The sequence below is a fragment of the Anomaloglossus baeobatrachus genome, chromosome 4 (genome assembly GCF_048569485.1).
Source record: "Anomaloglossus baeobatrachus isolate aAnoBae1 chromosome 4, aAnoBae1.hap1, whole genome shotgun sequence".
NCBI classification, from domain to species: Eukaryota; Metazoa; Chordata; class Amphibia; order Anura; family Aromobatidae; genus Anomaloglossus; species Anomaloglossus baeobatrachus.
In genome coordinates, this window is record NC_134356.1 from 358648435 (window position 1) to 358665785 (window position 17351).

General features: G+C 39.1%; 1 protein-coding gene across 2 annotated transcripts in view; it reads right to left on the bottom strand.

The window, feature by feature from the left end:
* The window catches only part of TBC1D22A (TBC1 domain family member 22A), an 811105-nt gene that overhangs the window by 359703 nt on the left and 434051 nt on the right, over positions 1-17351 (bottom strand). The gene's annotated exons all lie outside the window — the stretch shown is intronic.

A 17351-nucleotide genomic window follows, 5' to 3' on the forward strand; every position in this document is an offset into this window, starting at 1 on the left:
TACACAGTTAAAACACAGTATGGATTTTCAAAAGGTTTGGATTACAGGTATTAAAAACTCTGGATTACAAAATATCCCCCTGCTTAACCGTGAGGATTCAAAGCCTTTTGGGATATACATTTCTCACTAAAAAATATTTCTGAAGCGGGGTTTAATTACATTTCCATAATTTGAATCCTACACCTTCGCTGTATAACTTTGCACAGCAAACCGCAGAATGAGGGTATTGATTTATTTTACCCGCCTATATAGTGGGACTAATTCCACAGCACTTTACAGATTTTATCACAGTCCGCATTGGGGCTCACAATCTAAATTCCCTATCAATATGCCTGGAGTGTGAGAGGACACTGGAGAATACGCAAACAGTCCACGCAAACATGGGGAGAGCCTACAAACTCCTTGCAGATATTGTCTTTGGTGGGATTTGAACCCAGGATCCAAAAATTAATAGCGCTGACCACTGAGCCACCTTGCTGCACTGTCATGCTGACATTTAGAGCCAAACATATTAGATTTATCATACATAGTCAGCAAAAGCTAAATAGTGGGAAATATTCTAAAACAATGTTTTAAGTAAAAAATGTAAGCACTTAAATAAAACCCAAAAAAGAGATCAGACTGAACATCTGCCATTTATAATCTGCATTGGGACAGGAACTATCACTTTTCATTGTATATACACAGACAAGCAAAAGGGTAACAATGTTTTTAACTTTTGACTTTCAGGCTCCATATCAATACAGCTTCAAACGTAAGACTACCTTCATTTTATAGACATTCATCTTGGCTATCTCATACCATAAATCTGATTTGTAACTATTTAGGAGATGATTAGTTATACAGATTCTTGTCACGTCACTGCATTGTTACTGTTTTGATCCTGATGGTGAAAAAATCTTTTATTCCTGTATACTACAATTTCCAACCTATTCTCATATTCCCCAATAGCTCAGTGTGTTATTAGGTTGATTCCTAACCGAAAGGTCACCGGTTCTATTTGAGGACAATCAATGAAGATTTCCCGAGAAATAGTACCATCCAGCTTATCGTTAGCGGTCTCCTGCTCAAAAAAATTGCAAAACTGCATCATGTGAGTGCCATGACAGTTGGAAGAGTACAAAATGAAGTTCATCTAATCGATTCAAAAACATGAGTTGGACGTCCAGGCAAAATATCAGAGTGAACAACTCGACACCTCATAAGGTTTATCAGTCCTGGTGCGAGAAACATGGCAATAGAGGTGGCTCGTAGGTTTCTTAATAGTGACATCACAGACATCCATGCAAGCTCCATGCGATGCAGGTTACACAAGTCTGGAATGGTGGCCCAAAAAAGGTAAGAAGCTTCGACTTTAATACTGTCATAAGAAGAGTCGGCTTGAGTTTGAAAAAAAAGTGCAAAAAGTGGATAGCAGAAGATTGGAAATGGGTGATAAAACAAAAGTCAATAGACTAGGCTCTGAAAGATGAGGTCTAGGAGAATCAAGGGAAAAAGGGTTTAACTGATTGGGAAATTGCAAGAACTGTCAAGTCCGGAGTCATGTTGATAGGTATAAACCCACTGCGCCACAGGACTGGGCCACTCTGGGAGGTGCATGACTTAGCAACTATCTCGTCTTCACTAGAGTCTCTGATAATGAGGTTAGGCTTGTGCTGGAAGGTAGTCACCAGGTGCCGCTCTAGGGGAACTCTAGGTACTGTATCAGCTGACCCCAAGGGCCAGGAAAGCTTTTACGGACACAGATGCAGACAGGACGGCTCTAACAGGCACTGAGTGTCCGGGAAAGCGAGTGCTAGGAGGAAGAAGTGGGATAGTGCGGAGATGCCAATGTTACATCTGGTAGAGAACGTCTGATGATATGAGGTTGTTTCACAGCCAAAAAAGGGTGTTTTTTAATTTAATATTAGCAGGTTCCTGCCTCCCCATAAGATTGTAGGCTTTTCAGCCCAGGTAGAGGCATTTAGGTAGGGCCCCAGCATAAGAGATACACCTTGACACTGGCTGCTGGGTTCACATAAAATGGGCCTTATTTATTACCTAAGTTTCTCAATTTTAAAATGTATTTCCTTAGCAGTAATGTATGTCCAAATTCATATATATAATGTTTGCATGCCTTAGCGTCTAATGCCTGCTTTACACACTTCAATATATCTCACAATCCGTCGTCGGGGTCAAGTTGTAAGTGACGCACATCCTGCATTGTTCGTGACGTATTTGCGTGTGACACCTAAGTGCAATCAAGATTGAACGAAAATACGGTGATCGCATACACGTCGTTTATTCCTCATACATTGGACGTTTTGTTGTATGAACCTAGTCAATTGAAACGTGTGACATCCCTCATACGATTTTGATGTCTGAGGCTATGTGCCCAGGTGTGCGCTCTGCACCGCAGCTTAAAAAAGGTCTGCTTCAGAGCGCAGCTGAAAAGCTGCGTTCTGAAGCGCCTCACAATGTCTGTCATGCACTAATCTCTGTCAGTCCGTCACTATCTCTGTCCCTCTCTCTCTGTCCATGTCAGTCTATCCCTCTTACCCCCTTCTCTCATACTCACCGATCTCCGATCCCCGGCCCGGCTCTGCACGGCATTCACACTGCTCCGGCGGCTTTTACTGTTTTGAAAAAGCCGGCCGCCCATTAAACAATCTCGTATTCCCTGCTTTCCCCGCCCACCGGCGCCTATGATTGGTTACAGTGAGACACGCCCCCACGCTGAGTGACAGGTGTCACACTGCACCCAATCGCAGCAGCTGGTGGGCGTGTCTATACTGTACAGTGAAATAAATAATTAAATAATTAAAAAAAATGGCGTGCGGTCCCCCCCAATTTTAAAACCAGCCAGATAAAGCCATACGGCTGAAGGCTGGTATTCTCAGGATGGGGAGCTCCACGTTATGGGGAGCCCCCCAGCCTAACAATATCAGCCAACAGCCGCCCAGAATTGCCGCATACATTATATGCGACAGTTCTGGGACTGTACCCGGCTCTTCCCGATTTGCCCTGGTGCGTTGGCAAATCGGGGTAATAAGGAGTTATTGGCAGCCCATAGCTGCCAATAAGTCCTAGATTAATCATGTCAGGCGTCTATGAGACACCTTCCATGATTAATCTGTAAATTACAGTAAATAAACACACACGCCCGAAAAAATCCTTTATTATAAATAAAACACACAAACATATACCCTGGTTAACCACTTTAATCAGCCCAAAAAAGCCCTCCATGTCCGGCAGCGCCGGGGATCGGGGATCGGTGAGTATATGAGAGAGGGCTGCTAACTTCAGTCACTCAGGAGTTTAGCGGTCACCGGTGAGTCCTTCACTGGTGACCGCTAATCAGGACGCGGCACAGACAGAGCCGCAGCATGACAATGAAGTCGGGTGAAGTTCACCCGAGTTCATTCTGATTGTGCGGCTCTGTCTGTGTCTGCTGTCATCTGCCATTCAGCTCTGCTACATGGCTGTCTGTGTCTGCTGTCAGCGGCCATGTAGCAGAGCTGAATGGCAGATGACATAGTAAAAACGCATCCCTACACATTACACACGCTTGGCAAGTCAATAAATAAAAAAAAAAAAAGGGTGCCCAATGCATACGTCACAGAACACATGATCTAAAGGATCGCACACAAAATTGATCAATTTAACATAGACTACTAACGCACGTGTGACAGCAAATGAACGACCTACGTGCAATCTCATTCAATCGCATATGCGACCTGGGCGTGTCACATCGCATACAAGATCGCACACCTAATTGTAAGGTGTAAAGCTGGCTTTAGAGTGCAGCTGTATATTTGTTAGAGTATTTTTCATGTTCGGTTTCCACCTGTTCACATTTGTTTGTTAATAAGTACTGCCAATGTTTCATTTTAGATTATAGGGTCATGCCTTCTGACTGAGCACTCCTTCCCACCAGGATAAGGCAATCTTTAATTTCCTATTAGCAAGTTCCTGCTCGCCCGTAAAATTGTAGGCTTTTTAGCCCGCTGTTTAGAAGTATTTAGGAAGGGATGCAGCACAACAAATACAACTTACTGGCTGCTAGGCTCACATTAACCTACCATTTTTTTAGGAGCTAAGTGTTTCAATTTATCTACAGTGGAACCTCGCTTAACGAATAACCAACTTAACGAGAATTTTGCTTAACAAGAAAAGCTTTCTGTAAATTTGTAACCCGGTATACGAGAAAGCTTTGCTGTACAAGCAAAATACTCACCGCACACACTTCCGGTTCCGTACATCCACCGTGCTCTGACCCGCACTTCCAGTCCACACACACGCACACACACGCACACACACACACACACACACACACACACACACACACACACACACACAGTATTATGCTCACCTTACCTTCCGTTCCACCGCCTCCTGGGTCTTGTAGTCCGCCGGCTCATTGCTACTCAAAGGCAGCGCGCTGGCCAATCAGAGGCAAGCAGCTCCTGCCTTTGACGTCAGCGCTCTGGCAGCGGAAGTTCCTCCCTCGTCGTTATGGTAACCCGATACACAGTCCGTACCGGAGAACAGCAAGTCCCAGGAGACCGGCGATGGAACAGAAGGTAAGGTGAGCATAATATGTGCGTGTGCGTGCTTGTGTGTGATTGTGCATGTTTGTACGTGCTTGTACGTGTTTGTGCATGTGTGGAATGACACAATAGGGGACCTGAATGGGACATTTAACAAGTTGTGGAACGAATTGTCTGCATTGCAATGATTTCCTATAGGAAATCTTGCTTTGCTGAACGAGTAACTTGGTTAACAAGCACACTCCCAGAACGGATTGTTCTCCTTAACCAAGGTTCCACTGTATTTATTTCCATGGCAGTAATGCATGTCCATATTCCTATTTTCAATGTGTGCATGCCTTAGTGGTACATAAACATGTATGAGATATCATTAGTTTCTTCCATACTTACAAACAAAACTATTGGTTTTAAAACTTATTTCAAGTTGTTACTGATACCTTGCAAAAAAAAGAAGAATAAAAAATGAAAGCATGTCATTACTTCAAAATAAATCTGGAGGATTATGAGTGCATACATGAATATTTAATACCAATGAAATACACCCTTTTAAACTAATATTTCAAACATTGGTATGATTATGAGTTGGCAGACTGCCAATAATCTGATTTGCATAATTTGCATGACAAACAAGTTATTGACGAAGGCAATAAAAAGCATTACAAATTCACAAAAAAAAAAAAACCTAGAGAAGTTCTCATTTTAATTACCACCAAGCTGAAATGCATGTATATATGATTTATAGAGGTGGATAGCAAAATGTTCACTATTACATCAGTTTTCTATAAAGCATAAAAAATGGTCTTGTTTTTATAATTTTAAAAAGGACCTCAATGCACATAAAAGTAAATGCACATAAAACTATCTAAATATAGCAAAACATTAAGGAATACCAATACTTTATTACAGCATTCATGTTTAGGTTTGGCACAAAGCTGTATATGGGGCATTACCTGACTGATTATACAGTTTTATATAATGTTCAGAGTGAATTTTGTTTTCAAAGTACGTAAAGCAATTAAAAAAAAAAATGGAAGGCGAGTATCACAATTTTTTTTTAACCTTTCTAGATAATTAGCAAAATAAAAAAAGAAGCCATCTCTGCTCATCAATCCTTTTAAAATCCCATGGATCAAGACCAGCATTGTTCATACCGGTCTCGATGAGGGTATGTGCAGGCTCCTATTCATGAAAAGATGCACGCGTCTTCATGAATCAGGAGTAGAGATGAGCGGACCCGTGGGTTCAGCCGGACTTTAGATAAAGTTTGGTTTGGGACTCTAACTTGAACTGAACCCCAATGGAAGTCAAAAATTGGGCAGCTCAGGTATCCACACACATGCAGTCAGCTATAAACAAAATACTTCTGCGATGGAGTTTTTCCATTTTTTTTGTTGTTTGGTGCACACTACATCCAATCACGCTGTTAATACCCCCAATGCGAGCCAATGAAACACTGTAAGTGGCTCACACTGGGCTGAGCACCAAGCGTACCTGAGCACAGTGATGCTCGTACGAGTGGTTTGCATCCACAATGTCAGAAATATTACTCCAATCAGGTACTGGAGTGAGATACCTGGCATAGGGAACGCCACATTTCAAGATAAATTACCACATGTCTTCTTTACATCAGCATCATTATTGAAACATCATTTTTTTTGTTAGGAAATTAGAAGGGTTAAACGTTTATTAGCAATCTTTCATTTTTCCAAACAAAATTTACAAAACCAATTTCTTTAGGGACCACATCACATTTGATTTGACTTTTAGGGGCCTATGTGTAAGAAAATATTTAAAAATGACACCCTTTTAAAAACTGCACCCCTCAAAGTACTAAAATTCTCATTCAAAAGTTTATTAGCCCTTTAGGTGCTTCACAGGAAGTAAAGCAATGGGAAATAAAAAAAAATAAAAAATCAACATTTTAATTTTTGCACAATAATATTGTTTTAACATCAAATTTTACATTTTTACAAGGGTAACAAGAGAAAATGGACCATACAGTATGTTGTGCAACCTTTCTTAGTAAAACGGATACCCCATATAAGGTAAAAAACTACTGTTTAGGTGCACGGTGGCAGGGGTCAGACGAAAAGGAGCACATAATGACTTTAGAAGCACAAACTTGGCTACAATACATAACGGTTACCATGTCGCATTTGCAAGCCACTGATATGCTTAAATAGTGGAAAACACCCACAAGTGATCCATTTTGGAAGCTGCATCCCTCCAGAAATTTATCTAGAGCTGTTGTGAGCACCCTGAACCCACAAGGGCCTCAGAGAATTTTATAATGTTGATCCATGAAAATGAAAAAAATGTTTTTTCCCACAAAAATGTTACTTTAGCCCCAAATTTTGCATTTTTTTTTTTACAAGGGTAAAAATGAACATACACCATACAATTTGTTGTGCAAATTCTCCCGAGTACACCAATGCCCCATATGTGGTGAAACACTATTTGGGCACATGGCAGGGCTCAAAAGGGAAAGAGCATCAGCTGACTTTTAGAGCACAAAATGGACTGAAATAGAGATCAGAAGCCATGTCACATTTTCAGAGCCCTTGATGCGCCTAAAAAGAGAAAAGCCCCCACAAATTATTCCATTTTCGAAATTACACCCCTCAAGGAACTTACTTAGATGTGTGGTGAGATCCTTGAACCCTCAAGTGCTTCACAGACTTTTAGAACGTTGAGCCGTGAAAATTAGAAAATGAATTTGTATTTGTATTTCACGTTTTGATTACGTTGTATTCCTCTTTTTTGGGGGGGTATGATGAAAAAGATTTTTGCCACTTTTTTTTATGCTTTTCACTGAACGGGTTACACAATGTGACAGTTTTGTGTATCCGGTCATTCTGTCCTCAGTGATACTAAATGTGTACTTTTATGAAAGAAATAGATAAATATAAGTATTTATTGATATTTTTCTTTTCTTATTTATTTTTTGATTTTTTTAAACTATATTTTTCTTTAACTTTTTTGTTTCCCTCTCTTTTACTTCGTCCCTCTATAAAACTAACTTTCATTCGTCTGATCGCTGGTGTAATGTATTGCAATGCACATATGCTGCAATGCATTACTTTTCAGTGTGACAATGGCGGATTGCCTGTTAGACCCAGCCAGAAGCAAGGTATAATAGGTCAACCGTACCTGGCAGACCCTGAGGTCATTTGATCTCCGGCTGCCATGACAATCCTCGGCTCTCCTGTGATCTTGTCGGAGTGGTGCAGGAGGACTTACTGAAGGAGCCACCTTCCTCTCACAAATGATGCAATCGCTATTTATTGTGGCATCTAGAAGATAACACAGGGATAACATCATTTCCACCTGAGCCACTCAGGTCCTGATGATGTCCCCAGTCAGAACTAGCATTCTGCACTGGAATCCCGTCGCTTGCAGGATTCCGAGTGTCCTGATCCCAGCCTAACCGCTGACTGTAGAGAAAAGTCAGCGCTGCACAAAGTCCAGCTAGCACCCACGTTTATTTAGTAGGTGATTGCAAACAGGTTAAAGAAGTTATCTAAAACTGTAATGTAGATAACCCCTTCCACAATCAAGCAATGTAGGGAGACAAGAGAAATGTCCAGTAGCCGCTCCTGGCTACTGTAGATCAGTTTCTATTGCAGCAAATTGGAGCTGATCTGATAAGGATAGATCAACAATGTTAGTCCAAGAATACCCTATTAATTTTAATACAGCCATGTTTTTATAAACCTGTAAGATCCCTTAAAATAACTGAGATAAATAAATTTATGGGACACCGTCTAATCAGACACTGTCATCAGCAAACATATAATGTACAAGCCGCTATCCTAAAAAATAAATGTAGAAAATGTCAGCAGGACTTACAGAGATGACATATCTTTATCAGAGCTAACAAGTAGAACTTCCATAGACAATTTTATATACAATTTAGAATTGATATATTAACATGTCAAATTACGGCTCAGGGTATTTTATATTAAGCAGAAAATGTTGCAAACCCCATTTTCTTGAATTTAAAAATTTCCGATCTGTTTTTCATCTATTCTATTACAATAAGGTATAATCTGTGCACCAGTTGTCATGCTGTCACTAGTGGTAGAGAAATACAAATTACATCTGCAGGTACTGTTCATTTGTGTGTACCCAAGCATGCCATCAGCACAGCCTTATAAATGCACGACAAATGACAACACCTGGCAAAAAGGATAGAATGAGATTTACTAGATGTCACTGGTTATCACAGTTCCATTCGAAAATGTTTACAAATGTAACCTTAGCAGAGCATTATATTCAGGATATGTACAATTTGTAGAAGACTTAAAGAAGCATTTCTTGAAAACTTTTTATGGCCTAAACCATGTAAATGTATATATTGTAGTGTAATTGCAGTAACGTACACACTGATTGCCACCTTCGCTGGTTTCCAACGCAGCTCCGGTCGTCTTCTTGTGATGGTTCTTCCAACTTTCCAGCACACATTCAGGTTTATGTGTGAACCAGGAGTCGCTTATACAATGTAAGCCTATTGTTCTAATGCTCTATAGACTTACATTGTAAGGGTTCACTCACACCTACATTTAAAATAGACAAGTGCAATCCGATAAAAAACGGACTGCACTTGCACTAATGTTATTCAATGAGGCAGTGTCCATCTACACATTTGCCCTCAGCTGTATTCAGGATAAGGAAAAAACAATAGCAGCATGTGGGTTTGGCAATGTATATCGGATGAGACTCGTCAATGCAAGACTATGGATGCGAGAAAAAAAAAAAATCGGATGGCACACAGACTATCTGTATGCAATCTGATTACATTCTGGCACACATCCCAAAAGAGAAAAAAAACCAAAAACTAATGTAAAGATATACTGTCATGCTCGAAAGTATTGGCACCTTTGACATTATTCCAGAAAATGAATCATTTCTCCCAGAAAGTTACTGCAGTTTTACATATTTTGTTATTCACATATTTATTTCCTTTGTGTGCACTGGAGCAACACACAAAAGAAGGGAGAACAAGGAAAAATTGGACATAAATTCACACAAAACTTGAAAAATGGGCAAGAAAAAATTGTAGGCTCCTTTCCAAAATTGCGTGTAAACAACTTTGTTAAGCATGTGATGCTTTTCAGACTCACCTTTGCAAGTAACAAATGTTGGCAATATAGTGTTTGTGCAACACTAAGGAGAACAGAAAGAGGAGAAGAGAATTGTCTTGATGACAAAATCACTGAAAAATATCAACAATTTCAAAGTTACACATCCATCTCCAGAGATCTTAATGTTCCATTGTCCACAGTGTGCAACATAATCAAGAAGTTTACAACTGGATGTGGACGGCAGAGAAATAAATCAAAGTTTGCAACACAGGAACATTCGGATGGTGGATAAGCAGCCCCAATTATGTTTCAAAGAAATTCAAGCTGTCCTGCAGTCTCAAGGTGCATCAGTGTCAGAACAAACTAGAGTGAAGGAAATAATTATTTGATCCTTTGCTGATTTTGTAAGTATGCCCACTGACAAAGACATGAACAATGTATAATTTTAAGAGTAGGTTAATTTTAACAGTGAAGAGATAGAATATAAATTATATAAATTTATTTGCATTTTGCAGAAATAAATGAGTATTTGCTTCTTCTGGCAAACACGACTTAATACTTGGTGGCAAATCCTTGTTGGTAAGCACAGCAGTCATATGTTTTTTGTAGTTGATAATAAGGTATGCGCACATGTCTGGAGGAATTTTGGTCCACCTCTCTTTTCAGATCATCGCTAAATCATTAAGCTTTTGAGGCGGTCGCTTGGGAACTCAGAGCTTCAGCTCCATCCATAAGTTTTCTATGGGATTAAGGTCTGGAGACTGGCTAGGCCACTCCATGACTTTAATGTGCTTCTTTTTGAGCCACTCCTTTGTTGCCTTGGCTGTATGTTTTGGGTCATTGTCGTGCTGGAAAATTCAGCCACGACCCATGTTTAATGTCCTGGTGGAGGGAAGGAGGTTGTCAATTAGGATTTTACGGTACATGGCTCCACCCATTGATGCAGTGAAGTAGTCCTGTGCAGAGAAACACCCCCAGAACATAATGTTTTTATCTCCATGCTTGACAGTGGGGATGGTGTTCTTTGGGTCATAGGCATCATTTCACTTCCTCAAAAATTGTTTCTACCTTGAACCCCCATGTGCTTTGCAGAATTTTATAACAGTGACCCAATAAAATAAAAAAAATCTCATTTCCCCCCCCCAAAATGCTGTTTTAGCCCCAAAATGTGAATTTTCACAAGGGTATGAGATATTGCTCTACACAATTTGTTGTGAAATGTCTCCTGAATATGCTGATAACCCATATGTGGTGGAAAACTACTGACTGGGTGCATGGCAGAACTCGGAAGTGAAGGAGCACCATTTGAATTTTTGGAATGCAAAACTGTTTTTAATCATTATCTGTTAAAAAAAAATGTGAGCATCCGCAATAAAAATAGAAAAAAAAAAAACAGCCAAGAATCACCGGATGCCAATCAGTTATGTGCGGCTGGAGGATGCACGCAAGGATGCGTGAAAAAGGGTGGGGGGGAGAGAAATGGACAGTATAATAAAAATCTTTGCAAAAAGTGAGCACAGTTGCCGATCAGTGATGTAGATCGACAACAAAAGGACACAGAGACCGATCTCCTCACGTCTCCAAGCTGAAATTAAGCGGAACAGAGCGGTCACTGTGAGGTCATACCGCATCTCTGCTCACTGATTGGTGTGATCACACGTCATCATCCGATCGCTCCTTTCAGTGCTGGGGCTGATGAGGTCGCTTTTGCTTAGCTTCAGCCTATGATCGGTGCTGTTCTAGTTGAACTTAATTGTTTCAGGCAATTTCATTTGCGGAAATGATGAACAACCAATCACAGCGATCGCATCAAACCCCCCATGCCGACGAGCACAAATGCCCTGCTGACAGATTATAGATCGTACAACCCTATACGACCATGACGTAATCTTACATCAAAGGTCATGAAGGGGTTAGTCCATTAAGGAGCAGTTCTACTTTGGTCCTAAATATCCTCACATTTGTTTTTCATTGTGAAATTCCAGGAGCTATAACTTTTATTTTTTATAGAAGTAGCTGTGGCAGGGTTTGTTTTTATGCAGGATGTGGTTAATTTGTCAGCAACATTATTTTGGGGTACATCCAACCCAATAACTATTTTTATTAAAAGCCCCACTCCAGCGTTTTGAGTTTACTTCTCATCACTGGAGTGGTATTTTAAATTTAAGTCCCTTTTCACTGGTCTTATACTCACCATCCGTCATATTCACCTTTTTCCGATGTCCCTTTGGTCCCGTGGCTCCATCTTGTGCCCGTAACTTCTCACTGGCTGGAAGTCAGAAGTTATGTCACAAGTGCTCAATGCATGCCTAGGAGAGTCATAACAACGCTCTCATAGACTTGCATTGAGTTGTGACCTTTGGACGGACGTCCGATATATAGAGATTTCTAGGGTTTCATTATACATCTAACCATAAAATATGGTTAAATGCTTTCAAGATTCAGAATGCCTGTAAGATCCATTTACCTCACTCACATAGAGAGAGTGACAGGTTATTCTGTACGAGTATGTATACATGAGAATTGTTAATCACTGTGAGTGGGTGGGGAAGCAGAACTTACTGTTTTATTTTTTACTCCTAGTAACATTTCAACAGATTAAAAAAATATATAAAATAAAACTCAAATTATAGAAAATTAGTTGAGCGATGAACCTTCAGTCTTATGCAGCCCTTTTGCTATCTGGACACATCTAATTCTACAATGTGGTTTATATTAATCCTTTCACTGTCAGGGGGTTTTCTGTCATTTTGCTTTTTTGATAGTAGGACAGTTTTTGCACTCTTGACATGTACAGATAAAATCTAATTACAAAGTAAAAAATTGACATTATGACCTCATATCTAGGCATTTTATGAAAGTAGATACCAGGTAACACTGTCAAAATACCACTCAGCAATTTTGAATCCAAATTAAAACAAAATAAAATTAACACAAATTAATATTAGTGGATAAAAGTGTTACCAGAATAAAAAAAGTAAATATACTACATATCCTGAAAATAAAGGTTTAACATGTGCAGGTTACATACATACTATGAAAACATATCTCTAAGTTTTAGATACAGTGGATATAAAAACTATAACAACCATATTAAAATGCCATGTTTTTTTCCACCTTTGCCACAGACCTGTCAGCTGATAGAAGCTGGCCAAACCATTGTGCAGTATGTATCAGCCACTGGTTGTATGATAAGCCGTGTATATTTGACTCTGAAACACTGCGGTGTATCAGAGAAAAATATACTTTTAATTGCTGCATGGGACAGAGCCGTATTCTAGTCGTATAGACGGCAGCTTTTCTTGCTCACTGACAGTGACTAATATGGGTATATACACTGCACAATCTTGAAATGCTAGGTAAAAGTGTATTGCATGCTTCAAGATGGTGAGAAAATGTTTGTTTGTTGCGTTTCAACTAGAATAATCTTTTTCAAACAATCGCGGAGTGTAGAGTGCCATAGAGCTTGAGGCACAAAATGGGTAATATAGTGGTCCGTAGGTGACCAAAAGGGTTGGTGCACTGGTATAAGGAAGGAAAATGGAGATGCCAAAATTGCTGAAAGTAGTCTTGAGTAGATCTGGTGGGATGTAGCAGGTGCTAAATAGCAGTGTCACAGACTCGCATCCCACCAGAACATCTTCCAGGTACACAGCACAGCACCATTGTAGATCTATATCTCTTCAAGACTACTCTCACCAAGTTTGCTTACTAGATAGATAGATGGATAGATAGATAGATAGGTATCCATCAGCATGGTACATTTAGACTTGGCAATCTTTGTCCATTTTCCTGTCATATTGTGAGAGCATCTCCCATGTACAGCCTTCTTCAAGTCACCCACAGATTTTCAATTTGAAACAGGTCTGGGCTCTGATTGGGCCATTCCAAAACTTTTAACTTTTTTTGGCAGTCATTGTTTTGGAGATATGTTTAGAGTAGTTGTCATGCTGAAAAATAAAATTCCTCTTCATCAATAGCTTTTTATCAGGAAGGTGATAGTTTTAATGCAAAACTGACAAATATTTAGAATTGTTCACAATTCCCTCTACCTTGAATAAAGTCCCAGTTCCAGCTGACGAACGATAGCCCAAAGCATCTACTACCCTACCGAAATCTGAAATTGCCATTTCTATTTGTGGTTCTACCAGAAGTCCCAATTAAAAAAAAAAATGAGCCAGAGCGCGAGTTGGTATACATGCAAGTTATAAGTGCATGTTCACACTGGCCATAAGATAAAGAAAACCCAAGACGAAAATAATCTTCGGTTTTAATAGTAGAGAGTATTAGGTACTGTCACGATTTGGGTACACCTTGTCGCGGTGGGATGGCTTTACACTTTTTTGATCAAAAATAATGTTTTCTAAGTACCCTATGTTTATTTATATGCACTATGCTTTTTTTTTTAGTTACAGCAGGGTATACATCCATATTATTTTCATCTTGGGTTTTCCATATCTCCAAATAAGAATGCCTATTATCTTGGAGTTATATATGACTCTTTCATTCACTCCCAATATTTGATCACTGATCTAATTTCCAGTCCTTTATTGTCCCAAACAAGTCACCAGACCTAATTAGTGGCTTCTTTGAAGAATGACCATAAAGTTCTGCTACTTGCAGTCTCCTCTAGATGATTAATATTTAGATGTGCTTGCTGCTTCATGTCTCTACATCATTTATGAAGACTGTTATATGAGGTGCCGTTAATTTGCGGTTTCTGAGGCTGACAACTCTGATGAACATATCCTCTGCAGCAGAGCTCATTCCACAAATGTACTCTTGACAAGGCAGAGAATACCAAGGGTGTGTAAAGTGGTTATCAGAGTAATAGATGAGCTAAATTAACACAAATTCTGGTTTGTTGATCATGCAGTTCTTTACTCCTTGCATCCATGTTTGTTAATTCAGACTGAAGGTAGCAAAACTATGACAGAACAATGTGCACCTTCTAAAAAGAACAAGAAAAATCATTGGATGACTGATATTGTATGCTAAACAACAGAAGCTTTCTCAATCTAACAGGCAAAAATTCTGTCACTATGCCTTCTAACACTATTAGATTAAATTTCATAGTACTACAGGGCCTCATAAAATCCCACAACTATAAATATCATAATTTCAGTAGGTTTTAATCCAGATTCTTTAATTGCTTAAGTGAATATAAGAATTTTAAGTATTAGTGTATTGTACTATGCTGTATTACCAAACTGTTAAAGAATAATAGTCTCTTGTTCAGAAATAAGATTTTTTTAACAGTATTTTAATTTGTAACGCCCACTTTATTCTCTTCACAAAATGATTTACAATTACGTAATATGTTGTATGCCTGTCTTTGATGTGGGCTCACATGTCGAGGCCCGCATCTTTCCTGGCAGGTGATAGAGGCAGATAATGTCTGAATAATTCAGCTATCATCTGCTTCTAACAGCTGTGGGGTAAGCGGAGCTCCATCTTTGGCTGTTAACCTGTTAAATGTTGCTGTCAATCTGTGACAGCGGCATTTAACAAGATGTGGACGCATCTTGATGTGATTGTGGGGTGCTGATGGGTTGCTATTACAGCCGGGGGTCTGCTGAAGACCCCTGTGCTTATCATTGATGAATCTCCTGTGAGACCAGATTAGTTGATGTTTATAGGAGAGCATGATGTTCGCTATACTTAGCAGTGTTGATGCACTGCTGTGAATAGCACAAGCGATCAGTTGGTTGCAAGTTCAAGTCCCTTAAGGGGACTAATAAAAACCGTATAAACTGAAAAACAATGTTGTGAAAAAGATAAAAAATGTAACCCCCCCCCTTTGCCTCATTAAAAATATAGAAATAAAAATAACACGTTTGATATTGCTGCATTTATAAAAGTCTGATCTATCAAAATATAAAAATAAACTAATCTGAACGTCAAACGGTGTAAAGAGAAAAATAAAAGCAGAACGGCGATCAAAACACTGTATATATCCCATAATGGTATCATTTAAAATGTCAGCTCAGGAAGCAAAAAACAAGCCCTCATACAGTCCCATATACCAAAAATCTTGAATGTTGAGGCTCTCAGAATGTGGCAACACAAGCAAAATTTTTTATTTGTTTTTTATTTTTTTTTGTTTTGTTACAGAATTTTAATAAAAATTCACCACTGAAATAAACAAAAAACTATACTTGTTCTCCATCTGCGTAATCGTTCTAACCTAGAGTCACTAACCTTGACAGGTCAGTTTTACCATACAGTGAACATGGTAAATAAAAACAGAAATAAATTGTGGAATTTCACCCTTTTTTACATTTCAATGTAATTGAATTATTTTCTCTCACTATATTGTGCATCACATGATAAAATGAATGGTGTTATTCAAAAGTACAATTTCGAATTTCGGTTATGGGGACGGAAAAATAAAAACGTTAGGACTCTTAGAATTAAGCGACAAAAAAAACAAACAAACACAAATAGCCTGGTCATGAAGAGGTTAAGCATCCAACCATCTCAAACTTGAAGTTTTAATACTTAACATAAAATGTAGAAAAATAAAAGAAAATGTTTCGTTAATCACGCTGTGGACTGTGTAATGAGAAAAGAAGTGCGTATAGGATAGCCTCAAGGCTTGTCAATGATGCCACGGTTGGTAGATGAACAGATTGTTGACAATCAGTTAATTGGCACCTGGAGCATATATTATTGTTTTTATGTATAGTATTTTAGTCTGTGAATTATTGCTTTGTTGTTTTTTATATAGCAACCCAATAAGGTAACTAATAATATCAAGGTGTGGAGACACACTGGGGAATAAAGGCACAAATAGGGTCTTATCTGTTGAACAGTGGTAGAGCAAAGAGAGCTTGCTCTCACCTGCTGTAGTTGTGTGACACACAACAATATATGAGTGAAGGAGATGTAGCTTCTGCAGATTCACGTCTCTACACTCGGTATAGTCAATAAAGGAAGGGGAAAAAAATGTGCTGCTGTTCAAGACTTTAGGAGAGGAAATATCAATAGATTAAATGCATATTATTATTTGTTTCCTGAGGATGAAGCTGGATAGCTTTGAAATGCAGAGAATAAACTGCATTTGATATTTTGAGGTTTCCTGGACTGCTTCATCTTGAAGTCTTCAACGGCAGCACAGAAAAATAAAAAAAATTCCATTCCAATAATGCCATGTTTTCCCGAAAATAAGACAAGTTCTTATATTATTTTGTGCTCTGGAAGATGGGCTAGGGCTTATTTTCAGAGGATGTCTTATTTTTCCATGAAAAAAAATCCCAATACATGCTTGTAAAAAAAAAAAAACAAAAAACAATCAACATTTTTTTTTTAAATATTGTATTCTGGAACATCAATATAACTTTACAAACCCTGTGTACGATGTGTGTATATTTATCAAAACACACACACATACACACCTGTCCCCTCTTCAGCCTTAGGACTCCGGCAATTAAAAGGGTTGTCCACTATTTTTACATTGATGGCCTATCTTTAAGGGGCTTTACACGCAACGACATTGCAAACGAGATGTCATTGGGGTCACGGAATTCATGACGCACATCCGGCCTCGTTAGCAACGTTGTTGCGTGTGAAACGTACGAACTGTTAACGATCAAAATTACTCACCTAATCGTTGATCGTTCACACGTCGTTCTAATCCCAAATATCGTTGCTGTTGCAGGTTGTTCGTCGTTCCTGAGGCAGCACACATCGCTATGTGTGACACCCCAGGAATGAGGAACACCAACGTACCTGCGTC